Source organism: Talpa occidentalis, unplaced genomic scaffold, assembly GCF_014898055.3.
Source record: "Talpa occidentalis isolate TD23 unplaced genomic scaffold, MPIMG_talOcc4v2.1 talOcc4.16, whole genome shotgun sequence".
NCBI lineage: Eukaryota > Metazoa > Chordata > Mammalia > Eulipotyphla > Talpidae > Talpa > Talpa occidentalis.
In genome coordinates this window covers 56,720,651-56,744,896 of record NW_023601653.1, presented here as the reverse complement: position 1 = coordinate 56,744,896, position 24,246 = coordinate 56,720,651, and the positions used below count along the sequence as shown (strand labels likewise).

At 40.7% G+C, this 24,246-nt stretch overlaps 1 protein-coding gene across 4 annotated transcripts in view; it reads left to right on the top strand.

The window, feature by feature from the left end:
* Positions 1-24,246, top strand: part of PLEKHA5 (pleckstrin homology domain containing A5) — a 234,024-nt gene that overhangs the window by 76,536 nt on the left and 133,242 nt on the right. The window contains exon 1 of one of the 4 annotated variants that reach the window (XM_054696410.1): positions 14,235-14,777. The exons of the other annotated variants lie outside the window; for them this stretch is intronic. The gene's annotated coding sequence lies outside the window, so the exon portion shown is untranslated. Of the gene's footprint in view, positions 1-14,234; positions 14,778-24,246 lie in introns of those variants that run through there. 4 annotated transcript variants of the gene reach the window in all.

The window sequence follows — 24,246 nt, the reverse complement described above, 5'->3', positions numbered from 1 at the left end:
GGCACACTCAGTATTCTGCGTTGCGTATTACTCTTCTGGCCGTGAGCAATGATGAGAGATACATACTATATTATATGACCCATTATCCACCGGAAAATGCATTTCCTGATATAAAATGGAAATGAAGAAATAGTTTTGCCTGGCTCCCCAAACCACCCCTTCTGCTTCTTTCCTTGGAAGTGGTAGAAAGCATCCCACTAACTGCACAATGTGACTGACCACATCCTGGTTTCAAAAATATGCCCTTTGAGACAGCGAGATTGACACGGGCAAGGACAAAGGTGGGTAAGGATTGGGTTTTGCTTGGGGCTGTGCCTATGTGTCACATGCTAGTATGTAAAAGCCAGACTCGCCCTTGTAGCCTGACACACAGCCCTCCGTCCAGCAGGCATCTGTTAATGCTGAGTGTGCATGAACAAACACTATCGAACCACCTAATAGGTGGTCACTAAGTCAGTCTCATCCCCTAAACCCATCTTATTGCAGCTGCAGCTGCCAAGAACCAAATGTTCAGCTACACAAATCAAGCTAAATTGTATTCTAATCAGATAAAGAGCAGCCGCTGTGGCTTCAAATTGCTTTAAAACTTAGTGCAAGATCATTTATTATTCCTGTTTTCTACCGGGCAGGATACAGGGAGCTGCTTTTTCCTGGTAGTCCTGGCTGGGGTGGGGGTCTTGCCAAGTTGTAGGCTGATATTGGCGGCGGCTTTCGTTTCTGGAAGCTTGAAAGCTGGGACTGGAGGATCAGGTGGCTGGGGAGTTGGGGCTGGCTGGTTTCTCTCCATGCAGGCCCCTCCACAGGCTCATGTGCCCTGGTAATGTGGCAGCGGATGTAGTCCAGAGGCCAAGAGACCAGACAGAAGCTGCAGCAAAGGGGAGTACACAAAGATGAGAACAGGAGGAGGTGAGGATTGAGGGCTACTTAGAGGTGGGCTACCATACCTTCAGAAGTCAGCTTTTAATGAAGAGTAAAAGTAAACATGCGGATTTCTGTGGGTTTTTTTTTTTTTTTTTTAATTTTATAAAGCATTTAATTTGCGGACAAGTACTGGCATTCCTACTTTTCATTGGCAATTTGGACAGAATTCAAAATGCATTTAAATGTATTAAAATGATAAATTTCAGAAAATGGGATTATGAAAGGATTAAACAAGTTCTGTTTAGTCAGTTAATTGCAGAATTATTTAAAAAAAAAAACTAGTGCAATATTGGAAAGAACCTAAGTGAAATTAATTTTATTCTTGGTCAAATCAATAATACTGATCATTAGTGAATAAAATGACCTATTTGGTAGTTGGTCAGAGACATATGTGATGAAACTTTTAAGGAGTAGATAGAAGGCACCTTTGTTAATTGGCTAGGAATTGGCACCAGTGTCTGGGGAACATATTCAGCCAACTGTTTTTATAAATAAAGTTTTATTGGAACCCCGCCACGCATGTCTTGGCTGTGATTCTTCATTCCATCCCATTCATTATGACAGACTGCCAACAAAGCTTGAGGTCTCTGCTGTCCTCTGCAAAGTAAGCTTGTTGATCCCTGCTATAGATTTTAGACTTTCAAATATAAAATTGGAGTGAGACTTGTACATCCAAGGACAGTGACACGTAAGTGACCTTCTAGACCTAAAGCAAAGAGGGTGCAATGTTAACGGTGTTTTAAATTTTTTTAGAAATCTTCTAAGAAGTGGGAAATGGGCCTCCCCAGTGGCGCAGCGGTTGAGCGCTGGGTTGCAGGGCTGCCAGCAGCCTCTGCAGTGCCGGTTCGATCCCCGGCTGCTCCCTGGCCACCGGAGGAGGGTCCCACGTGGTGAGATCTACCTCTCCTGCCGCCTGCTGCTCCCCTCAGCAGTGTACTTCGGTCCTTCTGCCTGCTCTGCTCCCTGCTCTGGCTCTGGTGAATTCTCTCACCCTCCCGCGCTTCTGACTGTACCCAGTGCTTATATAAATAAATAAATCTTTTAAAAAAAAAAAAAAGAAGTAGTGGGAAATGACATAGTAGTAGGATTCACAAGAATAAGGCTTCACTATGCAAGACTTTGTTTATTAAAATAATTCATGAGCTTAGAACAGGGCCCTTATGGAAAGACATGAAGCTAGCAATTGAAAGGTAAATGTGAATGTTACATAGACTGAATTGAGTTATTATAAAAATGCAATTAAAACATTTTAATTAGTTTGTCACTTCAAATTGCAAAGTAGGAGTTTTACTATTTACCTTGAAATTTATTCTGGTTTATGGTTAGAGGGGTGTGTGTGTGTGTGTGTGTGTGTGTGTGTGTTTAAAACATGGAAGTAATGTTAAAAATATATCCCCAAGTAATATCCAGTTTCTCCCTGTCTACTGCAGAATGACTTGAAGAGGTACTTACCAGCTTAGGATATCTTGCACAAATTGAACAATTAAATTTCTGGGTAAAAACACAAACTTAAGGGCTATGGGTGAGAACAAGTTTCTAGGCACAAGTTTCTAGACTAGGAAATCTCAGATGAAATGTATTTCTAAAAATACCACCAGCAAAAATTCAACCTTGGGGTCATTATTAAAACCTACTTTTGGGCACTTCCCCAAAGAAGAAATGCAAATGGCCAATATGAAAAAATGTTCAGTATCAGTATTATCAGGGAAATGCAAATCAAAACCACCATGGGACACTACTTCATTCCAGTGGGAATGGCCCACATTAAAAAAAAACAACAAACAAACTGGAAACAGCAAATGCCGGAGAGGAAGTGGAGAAAAAGGAACCCTCTTACACTATTGGTAGGATTGTAAACTGGCCCAGCCACTGTGGAAAGCTGTGTGGAGATTCCTCAAAACACTAAAAATGGACCTGGCATATGATCCAGCAGTTCCACTGCTAGGTCTCTACCCATAGAACATAGAAACACTAATTCGAAAGGAAACTTGAACTTCTGCTTATTGCAGCACAGTTTACAATAGCTAAGCTATGGAAACAACCTAAATGCCCCCAAATGAATGAATGAACCAAGAAGATATGGTACATATACACAATGAAATACTACTCAGCAATCAAAAAAAATAAACTCGTGCCATTTGCAGCAGCATGGATGGACTAAAAGAGATTATGCTCAGGGAATAAATCAGGAGGAAAAAATGATAAATATCAGATGGTTTCATTTATGTGTGGAATATAGAGAAACCAAAGTATAAGGGGGGAGGGGAGACAAAACTTGCAACTGACCATAGATAAGAGGCATACAACCGGGCAGGAAAGAGAAAGAGGGATCATTACATGGGGAGGGAAGAGCACAAGGGACTGGGGTGGAACACGGGTGCTAAGATAATGGGAGATCTACAGGGACTACACCAAACGGGAAAATCAAATACGATCCAAAATTAACAAAGATGTAAGAAAATAAATAAAACATTTTAAATAAATAAAATTTTAAAAATCCTATTTTTGTTAACCTAGTGAAAAGGATTTATGCATAGAGGAAAACTTAGAAGTGAAGATATTTTAGCATTTTAATTTCTGAAAATTAAAGTAGCTACTGTTAATTGGGTACTTACCCTGTTCCAGGCCCTGTGCTAGGCATATTTCAAAAATTCATTTAATGCCCTGATAACTCTAGGATAAGAAATAATGTCAACCTCACTCAACACATAAGTGAAACTGAACCGTTGAGAGTTTCACTCATTCACATTTAGTAACTGGCTTGACTCTGGAGACATCTCACCTCAGATCTCTCCCCACCTCACTGCTGTTCCCAAAACTTGTGCTCTTGCTCTTGGTCCCCTCTCACACTAGTTTCCTTTCAGTTTTCTTTTTCCCAGCCCTTTTTCCCTTTCCCATCCCCCCCATCCAGCTCAGTTATTTGCACAATGAATAACACGCTGTCAAAACAAAAGGTGTAGCAGAAAAGTACAGAACAGATCTGCCTTGGTTCATCCATTCACATTCACTCTTCTCCCACCTGCTTCTTTTACTCAAGGCAGTGTCCATATGTCACCAGTATCTTCCATGACAGGACATGTGGTCTGCCTTTTCATTTTTAACATCTTTTCCATGTGCCCCACAGCATAGAACTGTAGTTCAAATAGCTGTTTCTATGGATTATTCTTAAGACTACTGGCCTCTTGTTTTCCCTTCACGGGTGTAAACTTTCCCTGGTGCACGTTGATGTTTGCCTTGCCTCCATTAATTGAGATGACAAGTGTATCTTTCAGTCTAGATAACTTTAAAAAGCAATGGCTGTTATGCTCTTTCCATGACCTTGAATGGTATCTTGTTGAGTCTCACTTCTTGAATATGATTTTATTTCTGTATCACCACGTCTTTTGATCCTTTATTAATAAACTCCTTGAAAAATCTGTCTTTTTTCTCAATTACCAACAGATTATATTTTATATGTCAATACTTTTTGAAAAATGTTAGAAGGATCCGCTATTTCAATCAAGTGTTTTAAATCACTTACATAAAGATGACCAAAGAGTTGATTCTCCATAGGTCTTTTGTGGGTCTGCTAGGCTTAAGCAGCTGCTAGACTTAAGCGGCCTGCTTAGCCACCATTGTGGTTACCTGCAGTTCTGCATTCCTATACAAGGTCAGAACTGCCCTTCAGAACTGGTCAATCAGCCATCGGAGCCAAACCTTGCAAGGCGCCTTTCAGATCAATCAAGAGCAGAAAGCTTGATCACTCTGGGATGGGTATGCATCAAGAGGTATGACCAGGAATGCCCGGGGCGAGGAGGGGGGGGGCTGAGGATGGATGCATAAACTTACTCCCGACTCATACATCAGGAGGTATGACCGGGAATGCCCGGGGGGCTGAGGATCGATGTATGACAAGGGACCCCAGAAGCAGATCACTGGAACGCCTTGTTGATAAGATTAGGACTGTGGTCTGGGGTGTAATTTCAATGACAACACTTGGTCATCAAGCTGATAACATGGTCAGCAGACTCATGTCCCCCCAAGCCCTAGATGACCTTCCTGAGTTTCACCCATCCTTTTCTCCTTGTCCTCCTAACACACGTAGCTGATGCTCTGTGATTATTCTATCAGTAAAAACGGACAGGATCTTGCTCTCAGCAGCATCCTGCCTTGTGCAGCCTGCTCCATGACTCCCCTGTCTTTGTATCAATGTGGTGTTACTCGAAGCAGCAGTCTTTAAACTGTAAGATCTTGTATGTTGTTAAGTATATATAGTGAAAAATTTGAACCAAAAATGGTCAGAAGTCATTTTTCCAAAAGGGCATTAATATAACCAACCTAATTCCTGGTATCATTGTAGCAATGAATTTAAATAAATAACACAATTCGCTACCATTGCTGCTAAGTTGGTAAATTATTATTATTACTATTTTTACAGCAGTGAGGCTTATTTTAGAAGATGTGTGTCTGCTTTGTGTATGTGTATTAGCAAACTAATTTTTCTAAAATGCTCTAGGACTGGTATACAGAGTGTCTGCTTATATGTAGTAGACTATATACAGGTCATAATAGCCTATAAAGAACAAAAGTGACCACATCTAGCCAGAGCATCTTACAAAGGTGAAGACTGCCTGCTCCTGTCTGAAATAGGTAGGCAGGAATAGAAGAGTGACATTATGGGCAGACTAGAAAAAAATGAGGATACTTCGAATCCCATCCCTCAATTTCCTAGCAGTAAAACCCGACAGCCTCTCCTGGACTAAAGGTGTATAGTAAATCCTGCCTGACAGCATTCTTGTGCCAATGTAGAGCAGTCACGTCTCCCCATACCTGGAATGACTCTCAGCACCTGCTGCTAACCTGCTGCTCTGCCTGAGGAGTGTTTAGCTTTTCCCCTTCTGTGTTGTTTTTTGGTTTGTTTGTTTGTTTGTTTTGAGAATCACTAGTTTCTAATGAATGGAGTGAGAAAATAAGCACAATGAGCCCTCTGGATTCTAAAATTGATGGATGAGGTTGACATCACTAAAATTTCCAGATCCCTTGTTTTTTGGCTTGCAGCAGATGGAGAATTTAGTGTCGAGAGCCAGCTTGTCTGGTCACCTTTCAAAGTGAATTCCGCCTGCTGCCAGTGGACTGCCTCCCCTGGAGATGACTCCCTCCCTCCCTGACTCCACGTTGTTCTTCCGTCATTAAGAACCTCTTGGTTCTGAATGTCCCCATCCGCTTGGCAGCTTTCAGCAGAGTGGGTCTGAATGGTTGTTGACTGATCCCTTAACCCCCACCCCCCCCTTTTCCCTTTGGAGTTGGTGACATCTTGTGCTTCTGGGTTTGCTGCAGTTTTTCTGACCACTCCTTGCTGGCTGTTATTCTTCGGCTATAGCCACCCTGGTCCCCATGCCATTTTTCCTCCACGAGGCCAGAGATCCTTATTTCAGAGGACCTTGCTTATTCCTGCCTCAGGGCTTTCCTGGCTCCTTGGCCATATCTCAGCTTTTGCAGGAGGCCAACCCTGACTGCCATCTAGATAGTTCCATCTCCCTAGCCATACCCCTGCTGCTGCCACTTACTCTTTTTTCCATAGCACTGTCTCCTCCTCTCATACTACAGTTGACTTATTTCTCATGCTTGAGTTGGTCTTCTCTAGGTAAGTGTAAGCTCCATGAGGGCAAGGAGCTGGTGTTTTCACAGACATTACAGGTCTCGCAGTTAACCTCACTCACCTCCGGGCTTCCCTGCTTTCTTCTGCAGTCACCCCTAGATCTACTTCTCCAGCTTAGACCTTTCGCCCTTCCTCCACTCACTGCCCTCCACATGGTGGCTAATGCCCATGAGCACAAGGAACAGCCAAGCTGCTGCCCTTCAGCTCTTATCTTCAGCCCTCTACATACCAGTCTGTCAGTTGCTCCTGTGGACACATGCTTTGTCCCATCCACACGTTCCTTTGATTTTGTTCTTTTCCTTCCATCAGGAACCCACATCTGCCCACATTTCACCTCCATATTGTGCCAGCGCCACCTCTCCCCCAAGCAGTTGCAGCAGCCTCCTTCCTGCTCTTGATCCTTTATAATCCATTCACATCACTGTAGCCAGAGCTGCTTTTAAAATGTAAAAATACAAATCACATCCTGTCCCAGCCTTCTAGTGCCTTTCTGTGGCTGCTGAACTAAAATCCAAAGTCCCTTCTGTAGCTTACAAACCTGTTGCCCTTCAGACTTCCTTCCCTAACCATTTCCTCCTCAAACCCACGTCCCTCTCTCAACAGGGGGCTTCTCTGTTCTTCCTCGATGGGCTGACCATAAGCCCTGTCTCAGCCGCTGCCATCTGGATTCTTTCTCCCCCTTATACACCAATTAGGGGCTTACATGTGCCCCCATGACAGTGTATTCCTTGGGGCAAGGGAAGGCTCCAGTTCCCTGCCCCACCCTAAGGGAAAGTGGAGCTGGGCAGGGAAATGAAGCTAGGAAAGACTGGGGCAAGAACTGAGAAAGGAAGAAGCAGCAAGAGAGAGAGAGATGAGGAAAGAAGACTAGAAGAGGCACATGAAGTCATTTGAAGAAGCGGTGCTTGCTTCTCGGCCTTGGACTTGTGCCAGGGACTTGGAGGACATGGAAGGAGACACTTGAAAGAGACAGAAACATAGATGAGAGAGCCATGGGGAAACTGACAATGGCAACCTTTATCTTGACTTGTACTTTGATTTTCCTCTTTTCCTTTTATTTGTCTGGCCCTTTCTGTCCATTTCCTGGGGGTCCTCACCAGAAGGTGCCTTAGATTTGTAGCCCCGCTTTGGGCCAATCCTTTTTGGCTGGGCATGTACCCACGAGGGGATGGGTAACTTGGGTGTTCAATTGGAAATGATTTTCTCTTCTCTCTGTTGCACACTAACTGTATTGAAGTTCTTTTCCATTGAAGGTCTTACACACTGTGAGTATATTTGTCTTTATGCAGTGGATGGAAGAACCTATTGGGAGCATGCAAGCTTTGGGGCCCTCGGGGTGCCCCTCATTCTGCCCACTAACACCTCCTCAGCAACTCCTATGACTGCTCTCTCCATCTCTCAGCCAGTCTTCGTCCTTTGCAGCGCCCTTTGCCGCTGTCTCATATATTCTTTGTTTATTGGTTTCTTCCTGGGGAGAATGTAAGCCCTAGGAGGGCACAGGCTTTGTGCAGCAGTGTCCCCAGAATGGGCAACGGGTCTGCTGCAGAGCTGACCCATCTCCCGAAGCACTTGGGGGCTCAATGAACAAAGGGAACTCACTGCTTTTAAAAGGCTGCAAATTCCTGTAATACTTAAATTAATATTTTAATTAATTGAGTAAGACTATCCTAAGGCAGAATGGGAAAAAGAAATGAACTATTCAGGTTTTGGCAGATTAAGAAATACTGTACTGTGTCTTAGTAAAAAGCAGAAAACAGCCCCACCCCGCCCTCCTTGTTTCTTGTCATTTATACAACACAGTATTTTTAAATGTCTTCTTCTTTGTAATATCTTTATTCAGAAGCAAAAATTGTTTTGCATTTGCTTTTGTTTTTTTTTTTTTTTTAATAAAACACTAGAGATTTTCTAATAGTCAAGCATTGCCGATAGCAGGAGACAGCCTGAATGCCAAAATAATGTATAATTAGGTCTATTCATTATCTTGCCACATGCTTAGTAAATGCCAAGGGTTTATTGCTGCAGTAAAAATCACTGAGATATTTAAGTTTATTTTATGAAAATATGTTTTAAAATTTACAGGTTTGGGTGGTGTTTTTTTTTTTTTTTTTTAATCTTGGTCAGACAGTGGCAAGTTATTATACAGAATTTATTCCTTTGCCCGGGAATCTTGGAGATGAAAACCTCAGATTTTGTAGGATCTCTTTATTTTACTGTTTCTTTTTCACTGTACACTCCTGGGGACTTGCTTTATTATACACTTGGAAGAAAAAAAAATCCTAATTTTGTTAGTTAATAAGATTGAATTATTTTTTAAAAATGAAAAATGATTCTTTCATCTTCTTGAAAAAAAAAAAAAAAAGTGAGAAAGCAGTGAAAGTGGAATCTTCGGCCAGAAAAATCTGTGGTGTCCTCCTTGGACTTATGACCGATTGTCACTGGGTTGTATTTGTCACTTGTCCCAAAGAAGGAAATGGTGACAGGGGTGGCAATGGCAGCTTCTAAATTGTGGTTTATTTTTCCTCCTCCAGACCCTGTTACTTGGGCCTGGGGGTGGTCTTGGGAATTGACTGCAGATGGGACATGAGGGGATTTTTAGGGTTGATGGAAATGTCCTAAAACTGGGTGTGGTGGTGGTTGTACAACCTGTAAAATAAAGTGAACAACATTGAATTCTGGAGTTAAGCAGATGTTGTAAACTTAACTCCATAAAATTAAATAGAAACTTTTTTTTTTTTAAAGAAACTGGTTTAATCCCCCTTGCCTTGGCTTCATGGCTGCTACTGCTACTTCTCTCTCTCTCTCTCTTTTTAAATATTTATTTATTTATTTATTTATTTATTTATTTATTTATTTATTTATTTATTTATACAAGAACCAGGGTACAGGCCAGATGTGCGGGAGGGTGGGAGGATTCACCAGAGACAGAGTGGGGAACAGAACAGGCAGCCTGACGAAATACACTGCGGAGGGGAGCAGCAGGTGAAACAGGAGAGGTCTGCTGCACCATGTGGGATTCTCGCTGGCCGGCCGGGATCAAACCGGCGATGCAGAGGCTGCAGATAGCTTCACAGAGCTGCGCTTAACCGCCTGTGCCACCAGGGGAGGCTCTTCATGGCTTCTTCTATAAGTTCTCTTCACAGTTGCTCTCTCCTCATTCCCTACCTCTTAATTTCAGTGATTCTACTTCCTATATAAACTTAATGCCCTTTTTTAAAATTAAATTAAATTTTTTCTTATTTTTTACATCATTGTTCATTTTTAAACAATATTTGCTTCCTCCCCACTCCCTCAGCTGTAGTCCCCATAGAATTTACTTCACCAGTGCACCCGTGCACCATCACCACTCAATGTCCTTTTGATCTCATTTAAAACCTGGGCTTAAACTCCAAAATCTGTTTTCGGTATGACACAGGTAACTTCCCGCCGTGGTCTCCAGATCCATAAAACAAACAAACAAACAGAATAATAGGGACTGTTGCACTGGGATGTTGTGAATAGTGAACAAAATCACATAAGTCACTCTGTTAACGTTTGCTTTACTTTACTGCTAATTTTCTTTAAGAAGAATCTTAATAGTTGGGGCAATACAGCGAGGAACCACGGCCCCACACAGACGGGAGCCAGACTGTGAGCTCACGGCTCCTCCACTCCCAGCTGTGTGACAATTTGGGTGACACAGTTAACAAAGCTCTGCCTTCATTTTCTCATCTGGATTTGAGATTTTAAATAAAGTTAGGAGATAAGGTGGTTATAAGGGTAAATGATACTAGCTCATGTATTTTATAACCTGACCAAAGGAAGCGCTCAATAAATTCTTGTTGTTTTTTAAGTTTGTCTTCATCACTCAGACTCCCCTAAGCCTTTTCTCAGCTGACTTTTGATTCCACTGTGCTGTTAAGACAGTTTTCACCAGGGTTGTAGAGGTACCGCTGGGGGAACCTCTGGCCTCTGTTGTGCATCCTCTGACCATTCTGCCCTTGATGTGACCTCCTTGCCGTTTCCTGGCTATGGCTCCTGGCAGGTGTTTTTACCTGGCTAAGCTTTATTCACTTTCTTTTCTTCTAATGTGAATTTTGTGTTTTTAACCCTAATCTCTTTTTTGAGATTAGGGTTAAATCTAATCTCTTTTTTGAGATTAGGGTTAAACCCTGAATGATTATTTCCTTCTACCTGTACTAGGTATCCCCAGGTGGCTGTTAAGACCCTAAACTCCAACTGATTGAAACTGTGCTTCCTTTCTTCTTTCCTCTCCTTGTGTGAACTCAGCGCTCCCCCTTCTGAAGTGCATCCCCTCCACCGGCCCTTTGTATCTGTGCTCTCTGGCTTGGTTAGTAGCGAAGTGCTCCCCGGGTCTGAACCAGCCCCTTGTGGTTGTGTGCGCACCTTTCCACCTGTGGGACCCCTCCTGCCCATCCTTCAGCAATGTGTGGAAAACCCTCACAGTGCATTTAACAAATTTCTTGTGCTATTTAAAAATACTTAGTCTCTGAAATGCTTGCAGTGGTACATTTGTTAATTCATGTATTCAGTTACTTGAAGTCTCCTATAGGCTGTCCATGAACTTGTCCCAGCTTCATGCTTTGTCTCCTGTTCCTTTGTTTCCTCTTACTGAAGTGTCTGTCCTCCTTTTTGTAGCTGAACATCTTATTCATTCCTCCTGGCAGTCCTGCTCAAATATCTCCTGATCTGTGGTCAGACAGAGTCACTGCATCCTTACCACCCTTCCTCCCCAGGTCTCTCTGTGTGTGTTGTTCCTGTGTCTGCCTCGCCCTGCCCTTCGGGAGTACCCAGAGCAGTCGCTCTCAGCCTGAGAAACTGCACAATCACTTAGAAAGCTTTGAAATTCTGGCCCCGCACTAAAAGGTCACTGAGTGATTTCTGGACCCTGAGTGTGTGTGCTTTTGTGTCTTTTCAGCTACCCAAATGATTACCATAATGACCCTATAGTTAAAAAACAAAACAACTGCAGGTTGTAATATAAGGCATATTCTCTTCTCCCTCCTCACCTTCCCCTCTGTGGTTAAATGCCAGATATGTTCGGCTCATGGAGTGACCCGTTCATCCTTGTGTGTGAGCATGCAGGGGGAACCCCAAAGCTGACTCACTTGTCATAGAAATAGGTTATGTCTTTCATTCCTATCAGAGTCACATTGGGAGAACATTTTACCAGGTTTTGTAGGTAGAGAATGTTGGTAAGCAAGTGAACTAAAAAATGAGTGATGACACAGATTTTTCTAAAAAACAAAGCCTCTAGTTGAGATCAAGCAATCTATGTAATTACAAGATAACCTCAATTTCAAATCAGAATGCTGCCGCTGAATGTATAGGAGAGAGGCAGTTCACATTAAAGAGCAATTAAGTGATACCGAAGAATTCAAAAAGTGAATTTGAAAAGGGAGACACTTTGTCAATATGCTGAAATGAATGCCTGGTGGCCTGTTTTTCCAAAGCTGTCTCTTTCATTCTGTTTAACACATGACCCGGATCCTCCCATTATCCAGGGCAGAAAATGCTGCTTGTCATCTGCTTCCAAATTTCTGCCAGAATCCCTGTCCCGGAACAATTGCCTTCTTTTTCTCTTCTCCAACACCCCCCCACCCCCACCCCGGGTGGGCAGGCTATGCTTTCTGATGTTCACCTCACCCGTGCCACGGTCCTCTGGTCCCCATACCAGATCCTGTGTCCTTGCTGGCCTGGTCCACTTGCCGCCTGGCTTCCCTGTCCTTTCTGTTCCAGAGCCTCAGTGTCCACCTGGACTTTCAGAGACCTTGCCCCTCACACACTTTCCTAATTCCCCTAATCAGAATGCTTTTCGCCTCCCCTCTCAGCTCTGCAGGATGCCAGACCACTTGTCTTTTGCCACCAATGTCAGCTGTCTGCCTCACACGTACCATCTATAGACCTTTATGCATCAGAAGCAGATGTGATGCATTTCTGGAGAGAATTTGCAGTTCTCACTGGGGCATCTTTGGGCTTTCCTTGAGTTCTTGAGCTTGCTCTCCCTTCAGAGTGCTCAGGCTGATGCACATACCACACAAAACACATTCGCGTGGCTCTGGTGCTGCATGAGAGCAGCACAGACTTGTCGGTGTGTTGTGCCTCTGGGTAATTACTTTCATTCTGTGCTCCTGTTTAGGGGGAAAGGATGTCCTGAGCAAATTCTATACAGTCTTTGTGGACTCCACCCCCACTTCATCAAGACACTGGGAACTACAAAATCCCATGAGCACGAAAGGGAGGGTTGCGAGGACCTGAGGGCGGAGTTAAGCAGCCATGTTTTCTGTTTGGGTATATAACCAGCCATGTGAGCTGGGGTTGCACTCTTGGCCCCACGGCACTTGGCTTTTCGCCAGCTCTTGGTGGGTCATTTGCATTCCAGGTGAGTGGACTGGGTAGGACACATTTATGAATTCATCTCCCTCTTTTTCTCCTTGAGTTATTCATTTCCTTATTTCCCCTTCCCTTGCAAATAAACCTTTTATTAACCTTTTGCGTGCACCTGCAGTTTAACATTAAATAAGTCCCCTTTAAGTGCATGTGTGAGGACCCACAGTCAGGCAACCCATTTCATATCAGGGTTGCTCTGTAACACTCCCTCTTTCCTGGGCTTTTTTTTTTTTTTTCCCTAAGAGATGGAATGTGTATGTAGCAGACAGCACCCACAGACCTTGCAGTTGCACCGAATGCCCCCTTGGCAATAGGAATGAGTTGCTTTGGCAGAATGCTAAAGAAAATTGTGTCTCAGTAATTTTCTTTAAACTTAACACTTTTTTGGCAAAAGGTGTTGAAATTAAATGTGCTTCCATAAATGGCTGTCTGTGGTTTATGAAAAAAAAAAAAAATGTTCTTTAACATTTTTTTTTTTACAACTTTTCTGAACTTTTCAATGATCTTTTTGCACCATCTCTGAGACTCTGCCTTACTGCTGCCATGGAATTTGTCCTTATTGTCCTATGCCTTCTTACTTTCCCAGGCTTTTCTGGTTCGTTGAGGGGATAGAAGGGGAAGCTAGGCAAAAGTAAGTCATCTGTGTAGGGGGATAGGTCGTTTACAACAGGCAAGCAACAAAGGTAGCCAAGAGGGTTCTGAAAAAAGGGAAAATGAGCATGTGGTTCCATTTAGAAGTGGGTCAGCCCCTTTCTGCTGTGTGTCCAGTGTTCAGACACTTTTTCTTTTTGTTTGTCTGCCCACCTGAAACTGGGACGTGGCTGCTGAAGAAGAGTTGTCTGGTTGGTTTGGCTGAGTGTCTGCAACACCAGGTTTCTATTTCTGGAAGATTGAAATGGTCTTAGGGAACATATTCCCATCAGGTAAAACTCTAGGGCCCTTGTATATCTTACTCCACAAACCAGGCAAATTAGTTATTTCATAACATAAACATACATATGCAAACTTACATGGTTGATTTTTGTAAAATTGTTATTGAAAATACAAAAATGTTTTCAAAATCCTATTTTTAGCTTTATCATCATTTGGGTGAGGTCTGTAGTTATATAAGCATACATTCTATTATATAATGTGTCATCTATACATCAGAAAAATCCCATTTCTATAGTTTGAAGATAGCAGACATTTTAAATAAAAATAATGTTTCAGTTTATTAATATTTCCAAAGGAAAAATGAAAACACTACTAGTTTGTAGATTGCTTTCGTTTTGTTTTGTTTTGAACAGGCACATGGGCAGAATAAGGGGTTAAAAAGTGAAATATGAATGGTTTATGGTTTACTTAATTTCTCAGTGGTCACATTTCCTTTTGGGGGGAAGTCCTGGATGTCTTGAAATTGTTGACATAGAAAATCCTGAAACCAGTTGAAGGATTTATTTCCATAAAAATATAGTAAAGAAGCCATCATTTCCAATCACATCAAGTTAAGTGAACCACAAAATCGTGACTTTAAAAACAAATCAGTTGCTTGATGGTTCCATCCAGTTTACTAGCTGCTGATCTTCGATGGAACGTGCAGCTCTCTGAGTTTGTGTGGAAGTAGGCCATCACACGCCGAGATGAAAGACCAAGTTATTTAAATCTGACACTGAGCATGCTCACACCAAGTTCTTACTCTTGGAGACTGCAGTGTGTTCAGCTGGGGGTGAGCGCTGGAGAGAGCGTGGTATTGCCCTTTGTCATCATCCTGTCCGAGAGCATGTAATTCGTCTTTGGAAGCCAGAACCCTGGGACAAAGAAGAGTGCAGATTTTTTAGCCAGAGGCTATTTGGTGAGTTAATTAGCTGCTTTAGTCTATTTTTTCCTGATCTATCAGTTATTCCTGCAAGGCTATGTCTTCACTTACATCTGCTGCTGGTTTGGTACTAAGCTGGAGCTTTCTCTAGCAAGTAACTTAGCTGAGATGGGGAGAAAATTGTTCCTTCCATCCGAATCTCGTTCCTTTGAAGTATTTTAAGTGCATTTCTTAGGTGACAAGTTCATAAATTTCTATGATGATACTCCTTCATGTTCCCCCTCCACAGATTTCACTTGCTCGGCAGTGCTGAATAATGCTGGCAGGTCTGTGTGCAAAGGGGGTTCAGGATCTGTGTCTGTGGCATTTAGCATATTTGTCCTATATGTCATGAAATTGTAATTTTGCCTTTACATTTCTATACCACATTGTAAACAGTATTAGGTAAGATCCCTGTAGTATACACGTAAGAATTATTTAAAGAACATGAGAAGAGGGATCTTGTGGTGATCTGTGCATGCTGTTAACAGGGTGGTTCGGAAGTAAGTTGGCTTTGTGATAAATTGGTCACTTAAAATACTCAGAAATAAAATGAGATCAAGAACACTTTATAAAGTATTTATAAAAACATTTTATAAAATGTGTGTTACAATTATTCTGTATTCATTTTTAGAATTTGTTCCATTTTTTGTTACTGAATTAGCTACAGAAAGTGTTTGTCATTTGGGACTTTTCTTCATTCCCTCAAGCTTGAAACGGGGTGATTGCTAGGAAGATCATCTTATTTAAACAGAGGGAGGTTTTTATTTCATAATGAACATGACTTTGACTATCGCTAGTAAATGAACTTGGCAACCAAATCTTCAGGGTGTTCTCTTGGAAATTAAAATTGCATAATCTGCTTGAAATCATTGGTGGTATATTTTGAAAATTTGAAGAAAAACATGAATTTACCATAGTATTTATTTCCTCAGGGGAAAATCATGCTTATTAGTAAAGGTAAATGTTGGGTAGGGAATTTTGAGTTATAGAAGATACTTTAAAGACTTCTGGAAGATGATGGGGGGGGGTGGGAGGAACAGGAAGAGAATGCTGAAAGCTTAGTGTCTTCAAATGCCAGGCAATTATGTGACGCTTTCCTGAAATATCTTTATTTTGGGAGCTGCCCCCACTGTGCCATTTTCCAGGATTGGCACATGAGAAGGAGGTGGGTGTATACTTGAACTTAGATATTCATGAAAAGGGAGAGTCAGCAGTTAGAGAGGAGGACTCAGGTGGCAATGTTCAAGAAGCCATTCCCACTTGTATCTGACTCAGTTTTGTGACCTTGGGCAGCGTGTGAATGCTGTTTGTTTCCACTATTTTTAGTATAATTCTTTGCCATGGTATTAGGAAGTTCATTCAAGGTTTCCACAGTAATAAGATTATTTCTTGGACTGTTGCAAAGATTCCTGAGGACTGTAAATCATTCACAGATAGATTCTGTGGGAGAAAACAAGTATTGCTTTCACAGAATCCTATCAACTGTTTACTTTCTTAAAAATATTTCAGAGGTGTGAAATGTGTGAATCCTTCCTCTGTGATCTTTGAAGCTGTTTTTTTGCGAGAAACACATGTTATCTAGTATATCATGTAATTAAAAGATGACAGATTTTCATTTTTTTCCCCGTATTTAAGACTGTGAATCATCATGAAAATTTCATGGCAGAATTATACTTTACACTATTTTCTCTTAGGCACTTAGTCCCATTTACTGCTAATCATAGATCTGCAAGAGAAGATAAATAACCAATAGAAGATCTATTGAAAAAAGCATTTTGAGAAATATAGGGGTAAAGAAAGGGGAAGAAAAATTATCAATGACATGATTTCTTTGGCAGATTTCTCAAGATTAAGCACACATCTGTATATTTCATTCATTTCCAAATCATTAAGTTTGTTTACTCCCTTATTTAACTTGTGCCAAGGAAGGAACATTTTTCCCTGCCTTTTATGAAGTTCAGCAGTGCTTAAAGCTCCCAAGTGGTGGTACTTGAAAATGGGGTCTGAGCCATAAAGGCTTGTTTATAACAGAAATGACCTTCCCCATCTTGCTCAGAACGTCATTCTAGGACTTAATTTCCTCTGGAATATGATTTACTTTAAGAAAAACAAAAACGAATGCATGATATTAAACATTTTGCAAGCATTTTAATAATTTTGAATATGAACCCTTGTATTGAAATATTTGGATAAGTGAGAGGAATATTACAGGTTATCTTTTATCTTCCAGAAAATTGCCTCAGTTCTTTGCTTATTTTGCATTGAAATGAAGAATCTTAGAATTACCATGCAAATGGGATACAAAATATTTGCTTAGATGAAGTGATAGTCATAGTGGCATAAGCTAAAACTACTTTTTCAAAGACCCCCACATTCTTTTTTTTTTAATTTATAAATGAGTATATTTGAAGATGATTTAAGACATTTTCAAAAGTGATTTTGACAATGTATAATTTTTACTTTCTTTTATTTTTGATAGTAACTTTTTTTATTTTTATATTCCCCATACAGTTACACCCCCCCTTATTTTGACCTCAATCCCTCCTTTCCCTGACCCCCCAATAGTGTATCTCTGGCTTATAGTTGTTTGTTGATTTTGATTTTTTCTTTCTTGTTTTTTTTTTTTTTTTATAGAGGCATGTTTTTCATTTATTTATTTGTTTGTTTGTTTGTTTTGTTTATACATGCACTGGGTACAGTCAGAAGCGCGGGAGGGTGAGAGAATTCACCAGAGCCAGAGCGGGGAGCAGAGCAGGCAGAAGGACCGAAGTACACTGCTGAGGGGAGCAGCGGGCGGCAGGAGAGGTCTGCGCGCCATGTGGGACCCTCCTGTGGTGGCCGGGGAGCAGCCGGGGATCGAACCGGCGATGCAGAGGCTGCAGGCAGCTTTGCAACCCAGCGCTCAACCGCTGCGCCACCGGGGAGGCCCCTGATTTTTTCTTTCTTATAGTTATTCTTTTTCCTGGTCCCTTATTTAGGTTTTCTAGATTCCTGCTATGAGTGAGACCATCCGGTATTTTTCTTTTTCTTTCTGGCTTATTTTGCTGAGCATGATCCCTTCCAGCTCCATCCATGTTGCTGCAAATTGCATGAGTTTATCTTTTTTTGATGGCTGAGTAATATTCCATTGTATATATGTACCACATCTTCTTGATCCAGTCATCTATTTTTGGGCATCTGAGTTGTTTCCAAAGCTTAGCTATTATAAATAGTGCTGCTATAAACATAGGGGTGCAGGTGCTCCTTGGAGTTAATGTTTCTGTGTCCCTTGGGTAAATACCTAGGAGTGGAATTGCTGGATCATATGGAAGCTCTATCTTTAGTAGGTTGAGCCATCTCCACACAGCTTTCCATAGTGGTTGGACTAGTTTGCACTTCCACCAGCAGTGCAGGAGAGTTCCTTTTTCTCCACATCCTCGCCAACATTTGTTGTTGCTAGTTTTTTTGATATGTGCCATTCTCACTGGTATGAGATGGTATCTCATTGTAGTTTTGTTTTGCATTTCCCTCATTACAACTGTTGTTGAACATTTTTTCATACGCCTGTTGGCCATTGCATTTCTTCTTGGGAGAAGTTTCTTTTTTAGCTCTTCTGCCCATTTTTTGACTGGATTATTTTCTTTGTTTTTGTTGAGTCTCATCAGCTCTTTGTTTTTGTTGAGTCTCATCAGCTCTTTGCAGATTTTTGTGATCAGTCCTTTATCATTAGTGTTGTGTGCAAAAATTTTCTCCCAGTCAGTGGGGTTTCTCTTTGTTTTTGTTATTGTCTCTTTTGCTGTGCAGAAGCTCTTTAATTTGATGTGGTCAAATTTGTGGTCCCAGCTGTTTATCTTTGCCTTCACTATCACTGCTTTGGGTGATGTGTCTGTAAAGAATCTTTGAGATGCATGTCATGTAGTGTTTCACCTATATTTCCTTCTATATATTTTATGGTTTCAGGTCAAAGACTTCACATTCTATGAATATAGTCAGTGAAACCTTCTGAGGGGTTTGGGACACCAAAAGAACAAGTGAAGCTTTTTCTCTTCAAGTTACTCCCAGATTACTTCTGTAGAGAGACAAATGAATTTTTTTTTTTTTAAAGTATGGTTTGGGGTGGAATTCATCTAATTCAGGGTTCTAATTCATCTTTTGCCACGTGTAGCAATAGCAGGTAGCTACCTTCATTTCTCTAATGTCTGTTTTTTGACAATAAACAAAAGTGTCAGGATTTTTCTATTGCTTTTAGGGGAATTGGATTTTATATAAAGAACCTAACTCAGTCACAAGGCTCAATACATATTTCTCTCCTTAATTTTCTTTCCAAACATTTATTCACATGTTCTGTATTAAATTTTTTCCAAAATGCTACCCATCTTGTTTAAAATACCAAACTAACAGAAGTATACTCGTTTATAAATGATAATATACATGGAATCTCTTTATAGTAATATGTTTTTAAAATAAAATATGTGCATAATACTCAAGTCTCAGTTGCTTATACTACTTTTATAGAGTAATTGCTGGCAGCTGTGTTTGACATGGTTGACAAAGTAATAAAAATTTTGGCTAAAAATCAATCTCAAATTTGTTTTTATTATTAGACAACTATAGTAAAATAAATAAAATTATATTTAGGAAAATACAAACTCTGAAATTGTGGAGACTCAACAACAGTGCCTACATTCACTAAACAAATTATTTTTTTCCCTTTTCATCTTTTTCAGTTCATATCAGTGAATAACACTAGAAGAGTTCATGAAAATTTCCATTTTTTAAGTACAAAACCTTTTCCATACATTTGTTAAGAAATATGTTAAAATTGTTAGGCTTTCTAATCTCCATAAGTGAGCAGGTAATGTGAATTGACAGGTACTTCTTTTACTGTAAATAATTATGTGTTGAATGTTATAAAATTTTGTAATTACTTGTACCCAACAATTCTGGAGCTCCATGGCCCATCCATTGAAAATTTAATTTATTAGCCCTTCAGTGGGACATTGATTCAGCTGTCAGAGCTCGAATGGGTACATGGGGTTTAGCATTGGAAAGCATCTCAAATGCCATGTCTGTAAGGTCATGGCCATTGTACTGGGGCTTCTCTCTAGTACTTTCCTTCTCACCCAGACTTTTGGCCAAATTCAGGGTCATTTAGTTGATATGATATAAAAATACTGCACTGAATGGAGAAACGAGTTGCTGTATCTTCGTAACATGGACTATTTATTTAGTAATGATAATGAACCAGCAATGGATATATGCACCAACACGGATGAATCTCAGAATAATTTTGCTTTGTGAAATGGCCACAAATAAATAAAGAATACCTGTTTTATGATTTTTTTATATAAAATTGTATAGAATGTTAGCTAATCTACAGTGACACAAACATGTTAATGGTTGTCTGGGGATGGGGTTGGAGATTGAAGGGGGAAGAGATTGTAAAGAGAAACTGGTGTAAAGGGAGACTGGTGTTTCATCAGTGCATTTATATCAAATGTATCAAATTGTTTGCTTTAAAATATGTGCAGTTCATTAAATGTCAATTATACCTTTTGAAATAGTGTACTGAGATCATAGGAATATAAATGATTTAAGATAGGTATATCCAGTATCTACAGGGTCTTGTGTTGCTTAATGAGTGGGATACTTCTGGATGTTACTGAGATGGGAATCAGTAGGCATTTCCTGATTGTGTGAAATGCCATAGAGTATAATTACACATATCTAGGTGGTGAGCCTACTACACGCCCATGCACAACCTGTCAGGACCACGTTGTATACGTGGCTCATTGGCTCATTGACCAAATGTCATTGAGCAGCACAGGCTGTCTAATCTTATTATTTAAACTAAGTTGTTGACTCGACTTTTGACTCTTTCATCAAGGCCTTGCTAGAAGCTTGCTGAACTGCCAGCAATTCACGAGTTTAGCCTCCATCTGTCATTTCCTTCATTTTGTGTCAGTGATACCCAGACTCATCTCTTCTGTTTCAAGTTGTCCCTCTCTCTCCAGTGGAGCTCCTGACTCAGTAGTTTTCTCACCTGAACTCTGCTTCAGCCACCTTTTGTATGAATAGCTCAAAAGCTGAGTTTTGGAATCCTGTTCAGGGATTTATGTTCTTTGGTTTGTTTTGATATTTCTGTACGTGCTCCTGGCCTCGCACCCTCAATGCCCAGGTCCAGCCTGCCTCACCCACCCATACACATTCTCAGTTTTGTGTAACCGATATTTAGTTGCCGTGGGCCCAAGGATTAAAAAGTAAGGACTGCAGTTCAGAATAAAAGCCAAAACAATAACAGCAGCAGTAGCTTTACATCATTTCCAAACAGAAATAGCTTCCTCCCACCATCTTACACTTAATATTAGAATGCACACAGGACACCTTCTGCTGTGCGGTTTTTAGAATGTCTTTGTTTCTTTTGATTGACTAATTGTTCACATTGCTCTCTTTGCCATGTCTGTCACAGATTTTCAGGGTGGGGGAGTGGGCTGAGGGGGTGAGCCTTGAATTACCATGTAATGTAATAACCTCAGGATGACTCTTCACCAAGTCCTCAGCCCACTGGTTTGTAAACTTTCTCTTCTTTCACGAAGTGTTGACTCCTCCCCATTTGCCTGAGCACTGCCAGGGTGGCTGGGGGTGGCCGTTGATCCTCAGTTTACTTGAGCGGCACGTCTTCTGCCTCCGCGTGGGAGAGAAATGCCAGTGGACTGCTCCACGGCCCACATTCCCACTTTAGGAACTTAACAGTTTTGATTTGATTTTGAAAATTTGGTTTGATTGTGTTACCAGTTTGGGCTCTTGTTCTGGCATCTCTGTTAAATTTAAAACTAAGTTAAACTGTGGCCCTCCTTGCTTTTAATTTAATGAAGACATATATATGCTCTCAACTCCTCATTCATTCTAACAAGAGGAGTACAGATGTCACAGCTGCTTGGAAGCCCAAAATGGGCTTGGTTGCCAGGCCACGGCGCCCTCTGCATGTGAGTGTTGCTCTTGTTTGGCCTCTGAGAACGGAGATACAGACCACTTTCTTAGTGAGCCTAGAATTGGTACTTAGGTGATTTAGAAGCCATTTTACCTAAAATGTAAAGGACTACATGTGGAATATGCCACTTAAAGAACCTTTAATGAAAAAGATCTTTGTAAGATCCTATATATGTTATAAGATTTTTATTTGGTGCTTTTCAACAATAAGTCTAAAATCTACCTTGTAAAAGTTGGTGACCACATATCTGGAACATAGGATCTGTGTGGCTCAATACAGGTGGAAACTCCCCCCTCCCTCTGCCCACCCATCTCCCCAGTCACTTAGTGGGGATGCTATTCCAGGGAAGAGGTTCTGGATCAGAAATCAGGGTCAGCTCCCAGTCTCTTCATGCCTGGTCAGTAGCTTGTCTGCTGTCAAGCATACTTTTGGGGTTTTTTCTTCCCAATTCTGATGAATTATGGTGGAGGTTTTTATTTCCCTTGTCTATCAGAAAGTATGTTTGGGGTGCAAGCATACATTTTCCTTGAAGGTATACTTTTTCTTAAGAATAAATCTCTGAAATTACAGTTTAAGTCAATGAAGAAGTGTGATTTATTGAGTAAAAGCAATTTTATAAGTATTTCAGAAATACATCTTTCCTTTGAGGTTAAGTTGCTTGTGGCAAGGAAAGAAGAATTGCAGTGTTAACATCTAGCCGGCAGAATTCATCCTGAGACAAATGCCTTAATCTTAGCATGTAGTGCAATATCTTTTTATATAAACAAGTTGAAGTTTTAGGGCCAAGGATGTGAACATTGGTAGCTTGATCAGCTGTTCCTGGTTAGTTAAAGTTGTTCTCATTTTCACTACCTTGTTTTCACTTCCCTAAGGAGTTAATAAGGAAGCATGCACTTTTTTTCAAAACCAGACATTTGATGACCTGTGTATAGATTTTAACAAAAGACAGTTGATAACATTACTGATGTGAATCTAGACATTAACCCAATGCTTAGATTGTAGAATGCTTTCTAGGCTATGTGGAACAAGATTGCATTGCACCCATTTTCTCTATTAATACTTGAAAAGTATAAAATAATGTGCAAATATTACAGACATAAAAAGGATATGAATAAGAACACCAATTATTAGCATAAGAAAAAAATTGCCAGTAAATTGAAAAACTTGTACTGTATGTCAATTATTTATTTTACCCTACTGTGCATTTCAATTATTTTTAGGTAGCCTAGAAGTGATTTAACATTAAATATCTAACTCCTTTAGTGGTAGATTCAAAGCACGTATCTGTAATTTTAAGAGAAAATGTTAGGATAAGTTTCTCCATTTTTCCTTCCATAAACTACGTTTTTGGTTATCATGAATTTACATCTTCTGTATGAAATTGTTAAAATTAATAGAAGATACTGTGTAACTAACGTAGTGACTTTTAGCAGTACTTGGGAATAATGTCAGTGTACAGGAAGAATACAGCTGTTGGAACAGCTTTTGTACTTAAATCAACCAGATCATGAATTTAAAGAAAAGAAGATAATGGAGCATTGCCCCCTGACACTTTGTTCTTGGGTCTTATAATGACTCCTCCCACACACACCTTTTATTTTCAAGCCAACCTGAAAGGAGGTAGTCCTGGGTGGTAGAGGCAGAAACTGAGTGCAGTCAGAAGTATCCTTAACAGGGAGGTGGGCAGGGGCAGATTTCAAGCACCAGAGGAGAGGGACTGTGACCCAGGAGTGTGAGGTGGAGTGATGGATCCACAAGCAAAGGAATGCCAGCAACCTCCAGAAGCCGGAGGGGCTGAGAAACCTCCCTTGCTCCACAGCCTGCAGAGGGACGTGGTTCTGCCCGCTGAAAATGATTTCTGACCTGTAGAAGCATGAGGGGATAAACTTGTGTTGTTTTGAGCCACCAGTGCTGTGGTAATTTGTTAGAGTGGTCATAGGACGCTCATACAGTGTGAGCCTGAGTTCATCAAGATCAAGATCACTTGCCTTCCACCCTTCTCAGTCTTCACAGACCTCAGCCAGGGTAAATACCGTTCCTCTGTCACACCTGTCATGCCATCAGCGTACATAACCTCGAAACGCTGACACCAGCACCTGCATACCTGGTATTATTCATCCACCTCGTTGTGAGACTTTGAGAAATTTCTGTGTAAACATACTGGACTTGTTCTCAAAAGGATTTACGATATCTTGCTTGCAAATTTGAACAGGGAAAGAACATTAATCTGAAACAAGTAGGAAAGATGAGGCATAGAAAAGTAATGATAGAGAAATAATGGAGTCAGGGAGTCACTTGGAATAAATCACTTTACCTCTCCAGGCCTTCATTTCTTGGCCTCAGGAACAGGCCTGATACTCGCAGTCCATGTGAGGATTGGTTGAAAATTAGAAAGTGCTATTTACATATTTTTAGTTGTTTTATAATTATCATTACCATGTTATACACCATGACCACAGTATTTAAACTGAATATTTGCGAATTGAGTTTTTG